Source organism: Lytechinus pictus, chromosome 17 (assembly GCF_037042905.1).
Source record: "Lytechinus pictus isolate F3 Inbred chromosome 17, Lp3.0, whole genome shotgun sequence".
Taxonomy (NCBI): Eukaryota; Metazoa; Echinodermata; class Echinoidea; order Temnopleuroida; family Toxopneustidae; genus Lytechinus; species Lytechinus pictus.
In genome coordinates, this window is record NC_087261.1 from 12097331 (window position 1) to 12108851 (window position 11521).

At 37.9% G+C, this 11521-nt stretch overlaps 1 long non-coding RNA gene across 1 annotated transcript; it reads right to left on the bottom strand.

The window, feature by feature from the left end:
- Positions 1-352: 352 nt before the first annotated feature.
- Positions 353-5489, bottom strand: LOC135157269 (uncharacterized). Its single transcript, XR_010296283.1, has 3 exons — positions 4157-5489; positions 970-1072; positions 353-414 (listed from the first exon to the last, which is right to left on the bottom strand). It is a non-coding gene; the product is annotated as an uncharacterized LOC135157269 (long non-coding RNA).
- Positions 5490-11521: the final 6032 nt, after the last annotated feature.

Consider the following 11521-nt stretch of genomic DNA (forward strand, 5'->3'; position numbering starts at 1 on the left):
TGGCATGAAGAATCCATAGAAGTCCAGTCAGGAAAGCCACAAGCGTCTCTGCTTGAAGGAACAAATCTGGTTTCCAGAAGCAGTCTAATTTGAGATGAATTTGGAGAGCTCCATGGAGTGAAGTTTTTAAACAAGCAACGCCCTCATTCTGTAGTCCACTCTTATAATGATGTTACTACACAGGGGCCGCGGAACAGTTTTCAAAGTGGGGGGGGGGGGGGCTGAGCCAAAAGTGGGGGGGGGGGGGCTGACCATGCTAAAAATCACAATCATATGGTCATTTTTATGTTTTTGTACACGGTTTTGGAAAAAAGTGGGGGGGGGGGGGGCTGAAGCCCCCCAGCCCCCCCCCCCCCGGTTCCGCGGCCCCTGCTACAGACAGGAGCAGCTCTGAATTCAGTTCTGATAATCAACCTGTTCATAAAAAATAATAATATGGGAAATAATGCAAGCCCATAACTATACATAGCTTGGGTTAGTTCAAATTTTGTCCTTTCAGTGCATGAACGCCCTTAGCAAAACATTTGTGTGCACCCATCGGTGCAGAAATGCCCCTATGTCTGCTGGTAAGGGCGTTGTTTGCACCCAAATGATGATATGATAGAGGGATAGTGGCTTACTCCTGAGACCATAGTAATTGGCAATTTGCCATGAAGTAATCTAAAAAAGTGTGAACTGATTGTTTTTCCCCAAATAAAAGAATCATGGAAATTAAAATATGCAATAAATTAAATCAATGAAAGCAAAATACACACTTTCATACAGTACACCTTGGATGAGCACAACCACCCCTCCCCTCCCCCCATCAATGGGATGTCTTCATTGCTGAGAAGTCCAGTCAAGATAGAGATTTGTGTTAGCCTTTTTTCATTTTGCATTATCCTTGGGTCAATGTGTACAGATTTCACCCTCATCCCCATTACGATCATGGTGAATTATTAATAATAATACAGTTTACATGTAACCTACCATTCAAGAGTTGATAAAATGAATCAATCAGCTGGTTGCAAGAACACACATTGTAGCAGACACAGTTATGGTGGTTCTGAGGTTCCAGACTTCTTTGTCATAACTGTAGTAAGCAATTAAAAGCAAAAAGCAAAGAGATAAAACATATTCATGAAATTAATATACAAGTTAAGCTCAGTTGCCAGTGTGTTAATCATAATAGTAGTCCAAGGGTGTTTTGATTAAAGTCACTTCTGGCCTGGGGAGGGGCACTATGGTTCCTCAGCCATTGGCGGCGCAATTAAAAAAATTATGAAATCCTACCTTTTGCTTTAATTTACTAAAAAAAAGCTCGTAATAGAATGCCAAACTTTGGTGTACATATTCTTTTCTAGAGCAATCCTAACAACTTTACTTTCAAAAAATCTGGTATCAAAATAAATTCCTTTCTATTCATGTTTTTTTATAAATATTTTTTCTTAACTTCTTAAATTTTTTTAATATTATTTTCAAGACAAAGTTCATCAGTGACATTAAATTACTATTGTCAATAAAAAAAAATTACCCAGTTATGAATATTGACTTTTTAGATGTAATCATATTTCTGTCTGACATGTACTTAAACAAACATAATGTTGCAAAATTTCCTGACCCTGTACCTGGGAAAGGCAAATTTAGTATCAAAAGTTGTGTGAGACTTGAAAGTAAAACGTCAGTCAGCGGTGCGGAAATAAAATTTTGAGTGGCAGATTTATTCTGAAAAATGTCAAGGGGGACCATATGCCATATGCCCCCCCCCCCCCACCCCCGAGTATTGTGCTTGATGTGGAAAGATGTAAAAAAAAAATCATGATTATGCATTCAATATTAATAATGAGACACCCTTTAACTGAAAGCACCTGGAAAAGCACTGTAATCATCCATTAAACAATTTAAAGTGAAAAAAATATGTCATCTATATAGCACCTCATGTGCTTGCATAAAAACCAAGAGTCAGCTACATAGTAGCCCGGGGGGGGGGGGGGGGGGTACTCACGAGATAAGGCATATGGGGATATGCCGCAGGAATGGGTCGCCTTTTTTGAAGAAATCCCTAAACATGGCGTATGGTTTTATGCTGGAAAATCCCTAAGCATGGCCCAATTTTTAGATAATGTCCTTAAACATGGGTCCATATTCTACTCCAATGTCTTAGGTGCAAATCCAAAATGACCTTACATTTTGGGCGATAACCTTTTTTTTTTTTTGCTTGTCAAGTTTTCCAGGCGAAAATGTGCCCCCCCCCCCTTTTGGAAATCCTGGATCCGCCCCTGTAATGAATCCCTAATAATGGGTACCTTTTTAGCCAAAATGACCTGTAAATATGGGTACGGGTTTCGAACTTACAGCCGTACACCTTTGTCCAAACCAAATCTAAATACCTCCCCCCCCCCGGCATAGTAGATCTACATATTGAATCAAAAAAATAAATGTATTTACATGTATATCTTTTTATATTTATATGAGATGGATATTAAAAATGTGACTCATACGGCACATCATTACAAATCAACGACACAAATAGACTGTCCTTGCTAAGAACCTCTTGTGCAATCTGCCCGTAAGAATATTAAAAAAAGAGCCCTGGGCGGGCAACATCCTATTCAATGTTAAAACTTCCCCAAGAATGTGGCAGATGTGGCCAATAGATTCTGAAAAGTAGCCCAATACATGTAGACCCCCTATACCTTTGTTTTTTTTTCTTGTCTGGCGAGATATACGGAGTCTGGAGAACCCCCCCCCCCCCCAAATAGAAAAAAAAAAAAATAATAAATATATTTTTTTTATCCTCCAAAGACAAAAGTCGACACAGCAAAATTTTCACTTTATCCCAGGCCAGGCCAAGGAAAGTCATAAAAAGGGAGGTTAACGGTAGACTACCTCGAGCGAAGTTCGTGCAGGCTCCACTCCACTTCACTACCGCTACACTACGCTCCACCTACCCGAACTTCGAGACCGTGAACTCTATCTGATATTCCGAGTGACAAAGGTGGGATTTTATGGGGGGGGGGGAATATAAAATTCATGCAACATCACGATCTTTAAAAACAATTAAATTTAATATTCTTACTTTACACCAAGTTTCACTTCTTTTCCATGCTTCTATCAGTCTAAAAATGGGTGATTTAGAGCCAACATGAAGTTCCTCACACGTATAAATAATTTGCTGCCGATTTCAAAACATTGCATGCACGTGCGATAATAGCGAATTAGTTATTTGTGTGAGGAACTTCATGTTGGCTCTAAATCACTCAATTTAGACTGATAGAAGCATGGAAAAGAAGTGAAACTTGGTGAAAAGTAAGAATATTAGTTTTAATTGTTTTTAAAGATAGTGATGTTGCATGAATTTTATATTCCCCCCCCATTAAATCCCACCTTTGTCACTCGGAATATCAGATAGAGTTCAGTCTCGAAGTTCGGGTAGGTGGAGCGTAGTGTAGCAGTAGTGAAGTGGAGTAGGGCCTGCACGAACTTCGCTCGAGGTAACGTTAGACAGACTCTTAAAAAAAGAGAGTCAAATGGAGAGGAATCTTTTTTTGGGGAAATGTCTAGAGTGTAATGGAAGTCTTTAATTTATATTTACTGGATGGCTATTCGCCGTTGAAACCGATATATAACTTTAAAAATCATTTCAAATAGGAACAAAAATAATCTTTAAAGGTCATTTTCGATGTTTCATACATAATTAGAGCCTACACATTTACTTGCTTCTGGGTGATTTTTAACAGCACTGCACCGGCAATGACAATGACAATGACAATGACAATGAAAATGACAATGACAATGATTTTATTTCTTTGACGGCCCCTCCTGGGGGCATAGAAGAAATATAACAACTTACAACAATGGCAATAATAGGCATAAGAAAAAAATACCAAGGTAACAAGAATCAAACATGATGATAATAAACATATGTACAATACAAGACCTGCCGTGTTGTTGATACAACCGTGCATTACCGACACAAAAAGTCAAGTGTGGGACTGGGATTGAAATTGTACGGTAGAAAATTTGTTGAAGGTGAAATTTCGACCGGCGATAAAGATACATTTTCACTTTTTTCAGAATAATTTTTTTCCCTGGCATAGGTCTAAAATATATAAATTCTCTAAAAACATACATAATGGAGAAAGAATTGTCTGAAAAATGAATATTTTCTACTTACTCTCTTCCACAAACAGGATTGTTGCAAGCCATTATTTTGCTTTTTCGGCTAGTCTTGTGCTGCAGACCCTGTTTACAGCTGCAAATCGTCTGCATCTGCAGGTCAGCTGCAACTTGCGTTCAATCGCAAGCCTTTTTCTTGCAACGCAAATTGGCGATTGATTGCTAGTTGCAGTCGATCGGAATCGGCTGCAAAGTTGCAGTCGATTTGCAATCAATTGCAACATAACTTTCTTGCAACGCCCCATAAGTCTTTCACTTTGGACTCTAAAATCAGCTTATTTCTTTCTCGTGCCTTTTCTTTAGAATATTTTCGAGTACACTCTCTAATCTTTAATCTAATAAAGCCCCAAAGCAATGAGTAATTAGAAAAGACATTTCTGTGTTGCTTTTTCCACTGAACTAAGAATCTCATTTTTCATAGCAGAACATATATTCTTTATCATAATAATTGAATTTCCAATATGAAGGACCTCGCTTCACTTCTTTTTTTCCACTACTACAGGTAAGCAAGATTCCAGAATGGTCTGGAGTTACGGTAAAATGTCATATTCCAGCACCAATGTTTCAACTTCTTTTGATATTATCCAATAATCTAGCCTACTTTGAATAGGTAGTGTCTTCTGTCTTAAAGTAAACTGTTGTTTTCCTGGATATATTTTCCTCCAAATATCTATTAATTGAAATTTGTCCATGAACTCCAAAAATTCTGTATTAAATCTAGATTTCACCTGTATGGTTGACCCCTTATCATCTAATTTATCATCTAATATCATATTAAAATCACCACCTAATATAATAACATGACTGAGAGAATTTTTATTTATAATGATATTGATCTTTTGCAGGACTCTTCTATTTGCTCATTTGCCTTGTTCCTAGTTGGAAATAAACATTTCCTAATATCATTCTAACTCCATCTAATTCACAGTCGAATGTAAGGTATCTACCATCGTTATCCCTTTCCATCTTTACAATAGTAATAAGCTTAGCTGCATTTGCACATGTTCTGCAGATATCTTCGATGCGGACTTTTGCATCGCGCGCCCAGCTGATAATGTAAACAAACTTTAGACTCTTCACTAGTCGCTTTGTAGCTATTTTTGCGGAGATTGCCTTCGCCAGGGTGTAAAACGGAAACGCGCCGCCGGTGTAGCGGCGGATTTGGTTCCACCGGCGGATACCGTATCCGCCGGCAGATATGGTTCTAAATGGCCGATATCGTTTTTAATCGGAACCATATCCGCCGGGTTTGACGCGGCTTGATGTTTGCAGATTTGGTTCCTCGGCGGATTTGGTTCTATTGACTATACGTTTAATGTTGATTTGGACAGACAACCTTGGCAGCGCGCGCATGCGCGGCTCTGCAGCTCGATCGCGATGGGGGGGGGGGGGGGGTTTCGTCCGCCTTTAGTGAATTCTTATTCAGGGGCGGATCCATACAGCTTTTGACAAAGGGCTCGATGGGGATGAGGATTAATAGGAGAAATGATGTCTCGATATTTCATGTATTACATAGACCTGGCACATACGCCAAAACTATGCTATTTATTATAAGATTTTGATGAAATTTTCATCATTCTATTTTGTGAATTTTTATTCCTTTTTTCAGTCCGCAGTATGCATCGACCTCTTTAACTGTGCTTTTTCACACCATGTTTAGTGTCAGTTTGCCAGACTGTTTGGCGAAAATTTGCACCCCATATAGGCCTATAGGTTTTTTAAACTACAAATGTTTAGAAAAATTTCAACAAGTTAAAACTTCATATTTCAAAATAAATGATGCAAATTATGTATGAAAACAATTATGTTTTGCTGTTTGCTCATAATATTATTGCTTGTAGAATGCTAATTTTTGGTAAAAACATAAATTTGATATTTCTAACAAACATCAAAAAAGAATGTCAAAACGTGATCAACTTCTTATGTAGTTAATTGTAAGCCTATTTTTAATTTTTCATGTATCTAAAAAAAGAATAAAAAAAAAACATTCTTTTTTTTCAATGTTAAGGAATCTGAATTAATTAAAGGGGACCGGAAGTTCACCCGGACAAAAGTTAGATACGCCACGTACCGTTTGGTGCTCCCTAATTTACCTCTCAGTCATCTAATTTTAAGATCAATATGGGATCTTTAGTGAAATATAATTTCTCCTTTATATCTTTTGTTTTTCACTATACCCTCCTGGTTTTCATTTCTTTATTTGTTTTGCCTTTCTTTCTATCCCTGCTCATTTCGCCCCTTTTGCCTCTTTTCCAGTTTCGTAACCTTCCTGGCACATTATGAATAATATATCTGGGGCGTATACGCGTGGGTAATATAGCACCAAAAAGAAGAAACAGAAAGAGGAAGGGGAGGGAGAGAAAATAATAAAAAAATATACGAGAAAATGTGGAGGAAATAATAGTAATACATTGGAATTTCGTAAATCAAGAATTTCATTTGCAGTGATCATTATTTATACTTCCCTTTAGAAAGCTTAAAGGGATGGTCCGGGCTGAAAGTATTTATAGCTTAACAAATAGAGTATAATTCATTGAGCAAAATGCCGAAAATTTCATCAAAATCGGATAACAAATAACAAAGTTATTGAATTTTAAAGTTTAGCAATATTTTGTGAAAACAGTCGTCATGAATATTCATTAGGTGGGCTGATGATGTCACATCTCCACTTGTTATTTTGTATTTTATTATATGAAATTAGGTTTATTCAAATTTTTTCCTCTAAGAACTAGAAAAATTGAATTGACAATTGATTTAGTGCATTAGATATTTATTGCTGCAACTTATTTCATTATAAAAGAGACATATCGTTCACATGAAATAATGAAAAAAATATGATTTTATGTAATAACATAAGAAAACGGAAAGTGGAGATGTGACATCATCAGCCCATCTAATGAATATTCATGACGACTGTTTTCACAAAATATTGCTAAACTTTAAACTTCAATAACTTTATTATTTGTTATCCGATTTTGATGAAATTTTCAGCATTTTGCTCAGTGAATTCTACTCTATGTATTAAGATATGAATATTTTCAGCCCGGACCATCCCTTTAATACAAAATACTGATTTTAATTATCGAAACTGCCATTGTTTGCCTTCATTTAATACTCAGTGTATTAATCGATGCATATTGTGCCCAATTTATCCCTAAAATTGTGATAAGAAGGATTTTTCATACTGCAATAAATTAATAGGTATGAAATAAATTAACAAATGCATGTTATTTGAATACAAGCATTATCTTGGGGGAAAATTCTTTGTATACTAGTAGTGCAGCAGACATTGACAGTTGAATGAAGACTAAGTGTGGACTATTTAAAGACCCAGACCAGACCCCAAAATTTAATTGATAAATCAGACAAATCGAAAGCTATTAATTTAAACTAAAAACAGAAATGCAAGTTTCATGCAGTCATCGCTTACAGCTGAATATATCGGGTTTCGAAAATGCTTTCACCGGCCTCGCAGTGTTAGAAGTGGTGTAATTCCATAGAGTTGTAACAAGAAAATGCGTTATTTTCCCCTTTCAGATTACGCATTTTATTTTTTCACTCATATCACATAGAGATAACATAAATATCTTTTTCTGCAAGCTTTAATTGATGAAATCTACCGCTTTTGACTAGTTTTCTCGTACCACGTGACGTATGTGAATGAAGGATATCGCGATAGCGCAAGAACGATATCTTCCGAAGAGAGTGGTACTGAATCCGCCAGAGTAGAACACGATCCGCCGGCGGATTTGGTGCCTAGAACAGTATCTGCCAGGCGCAGGATCCGCCGGTACACTAGCCTCTTGTCGAGGCCCTGTCGGCTGCTTTCCGAGCGAACATGGCAAAGCACGGGAGCGAAGCAGAGCGCCGCGAGACAGGGCCTCTTGACATCTGTACCGAATTTCACCGACTTTCTTTTGTTTTTTATTGTTTTTACCAATTCACCGACCAAAAACTGGTCGGTGAAAATCATCCAATGAGAGCGCGAGCTGCTATGACGTCATACTAAATATTCATGAGCTCATCTTGAATGGCGACCCTTGGATTCTTGGAAAAGAGTGACGACGAAATATCAAAGAGCACTGAATATATGCCTCTAAAATGCTGAATATTGACCAATTTAAGGATTTGCAAGTCGATGAAATTAACTCTGCACTGAAAGGACGAGATGTCTTTGTAAATCTACCCACAGGATATGGAAAAAATGTAATATTTCATGCGATTCCACCGGTCGATCCGGGGCGTCGATTATCGATCTCCGCTGTGCAGTGCAGTGAGGGAAGCTGGGGTGGAGTTGCTGGGAGTTGACTCGAGTCTGACCAGCGGCTGAGCCAGGGGCGTAGACAACGGGGGGGATGAGGGGGATGCATCCCCCCCACCTCACAAGGTGGGGGGATGGCATGTACAATCATCCCCCCCCCCAGGTTTTGGGGAAGATATTTGGTTACTTAATAAGTCATAATGATGATAATAATAGTATTAATAATAATGATAATAAAGCGCAGTGTGAATTTACCCTGTCTTGAAATGCGAGATAAAAGGAACCTATTAGTATTAGCATTCTTATTTGTATTAGTATTATTTTTTGTTTGTATTATTATTATTATTATTATTATTATTATTATTATTAATTATTATTATTATCATTATTATTATTATTATTATTATTACTCTTATAAGACTGAGATCAAATATTGCAATTATAATATTAATAATAATAATAATTATGATGATGATAATAATAATAATAATAAAGCGCAGTGTGAATTTACCCTGTCTTGAAATGCGAGATAAAAGGAACCTATTAGTATTAGCATTCTTATTTATATTAGTATTATTTTTTATTTGTATTATTATTATTCCTCTAAACAGGATCAAGTCCGTATTTTTTTCTTGAATAACTTTGCTCTAACAAAAAGCACCAAGTAATTTTAAGTGCAACTAGGAACTTTACACTACTAATGTCCGAGAGTCTTTCTTATCAATCTGGTTGTACCCAAGATAGCTGCCTTCTGAATGTCGTACATCCGAAGGTGAGGAGAGATCTTGGTTATGCAGGCTTCCATTCCCTTCTTCACCATTCCTGAGTGACCAATGATGACTGGTGTGACCTCTGCTTTCACGTTCCACATCCTCTCGATCTCAATCCTTAGGTCTTGATACTTGAGCCGTTTGTCTCTTTCCTTTACAGCAATGTTGATATCGTGGGGAACAGAGACCTCAATGATATTTACTACGTTGTTGTCTCTGACGATGATGTCCGGCTTGTTGCAGTTGATGGTTCTATCCGTTAGTATGCCACAGTTCCAATATATGGTGCTGTTATTGATCGTGGTGATCGTTTGTGGCTGATGTTCCCAAGCGTGATCACAAGTCATTTTACCGCGATCCTTCAGTAGTTGCCAATGGATAAGTTTGGCAATATTGTCATGTCTTGTGATGTACTCAGTTCCAGCAAGAGTCGAACATGCTGATACCAAATGCATGATTGTTTCGGTCTCTTTTCCACACATCCTGCAAGTGTCGTCTGTGTCTCTTCTGAGGATAGATTTTTCGTAGGCACGGGTCCTCACCACCTGGTCCTGAATAGCATAGACGAACCCTTTAGTTTCACCTCTTAGTCCCGCCGACTTAAGCCATTGATGGGTGTCTTTCTGGTGTCTTTCTTTATTATTATTATTATTATTATTATTATTATTATTATTATTATTATTATTATTATTATTATTATTATTATTATTATTATTATTATTAATTGTTATTATTATCATTATTATTATTATTATTATTATTATTATTACTATTATAAGACTGAGATCAAATAGAAGTAAATAATGCCCTAATTTGAAACGATGCAATGCCGTTATGGTTCCGATTTCTTCACAAACTTACAAAGCAGTATTGTTACTCCATGGATCATAGTGATACTGTTTATGTTTTTTGTATCTGTATGTTAATGAGCCGCCAGCCAATATCCATCTATGGATACTATGCCTGTTTCTTTGAGGTAAAAAAAAAGCATAGTATGTACGTATTCATTATGCTTTATAATGAACAGACATATTGTTATTTGTTTGTTGTTTATGTGTTCTATTCACAAATGGCCACAGAGGCTGTTTTCATTCATAACCACATACCCATATCAAGACAAAGAAGACTATACCTGCGTGTACACAGTTGACATTGTTTTTTTTTCTGAAGAGGTGTAACAGCAAAATTCACAGAGATAAATAAATACGTAGTGTGGTTCAATATGCAATACTATGTGTCAGTCCATTCTGTATTCGTATGCCACGGTGTGTAGATCTTGTCGATGTATGTCTGTCCATTCAAGGCGTAGTATGTGTGTGGTGCACGCACCCGTGTGTGTGTGTGTGTGAGGGTGTGTGTGTGTGTGTGTGTGTGTGCGTGCGCGCTTGTGTGTGTTATTTTACCTCATTAAGTATGCATCAGATTGCACGATTTCAAGTTCAAAATTGCAAAAGCTCCCTACCGTAGGAGGGGGGACACCCCCCTCCCACACCCTCCCCCCGCTCGGTCGCTTCGCTCCCTCGCTAGCGTTGGCAGCCCAGTCATCCCCCCCAGGTGTACGAACCTGTCTACGCCACTGGGCTGAGCAGTATCTCCCGGGAAGTTTCGGGGCGGTGATGGGTCTGTTACGGCCAGTAGTAATAGTAGTAATAGTAGTAGTACCACTACTTGTAGCATTTTGCAGGTTATATCCCCTTTAGTGTCCCGCAATTAAATGAATCCCCTGCAGAATAGTGGACTACTATACAGTATTCCGAACCCAAGACGAAACAGCTCTGACATTTCATTGGTTTACTCGGTGACCGGTATTATCATGACTCATGTATATTCATTAGGAAGACGTTCCTCATGAATATATAATTCAGTTCAGATGTCAAGAGGCCCTGGCTCGCGCCAGGCCTAATTCGCGAAGCGAATTAGGAAAGCCCTCGCTTCGCTCGGGAAGCAGCCGCCAGGGCCTCGACAAGAGGCTACCGGTACACCGGCGCGGGGGGGGGGGGGGGGGGGGTAGTGGGATTACTCCCAAACAGCGTAAGACATTAAGAAATGTTGAAATGAATTTCTTTCGGTTTAAAGACCCTCACTTGTTCATTTGGTACGAGTATAAACTGATGTTAGAACAGACATACAAATCGGTACCATTCCTTTCTTCTAATGATAAATACTCATTCAAAAGGAACAATGAAACAAAGCAAAATACTTAAAATCATGAACATGATAAACATGAACTATAAAATTACGATTCCGCGATCCTCGATGATCATTTGCATGCAAAGGAGCGTAGCTTTTTTATAAGTATGCTTTAGATGGAAAATTAGTAGTTATATCTATA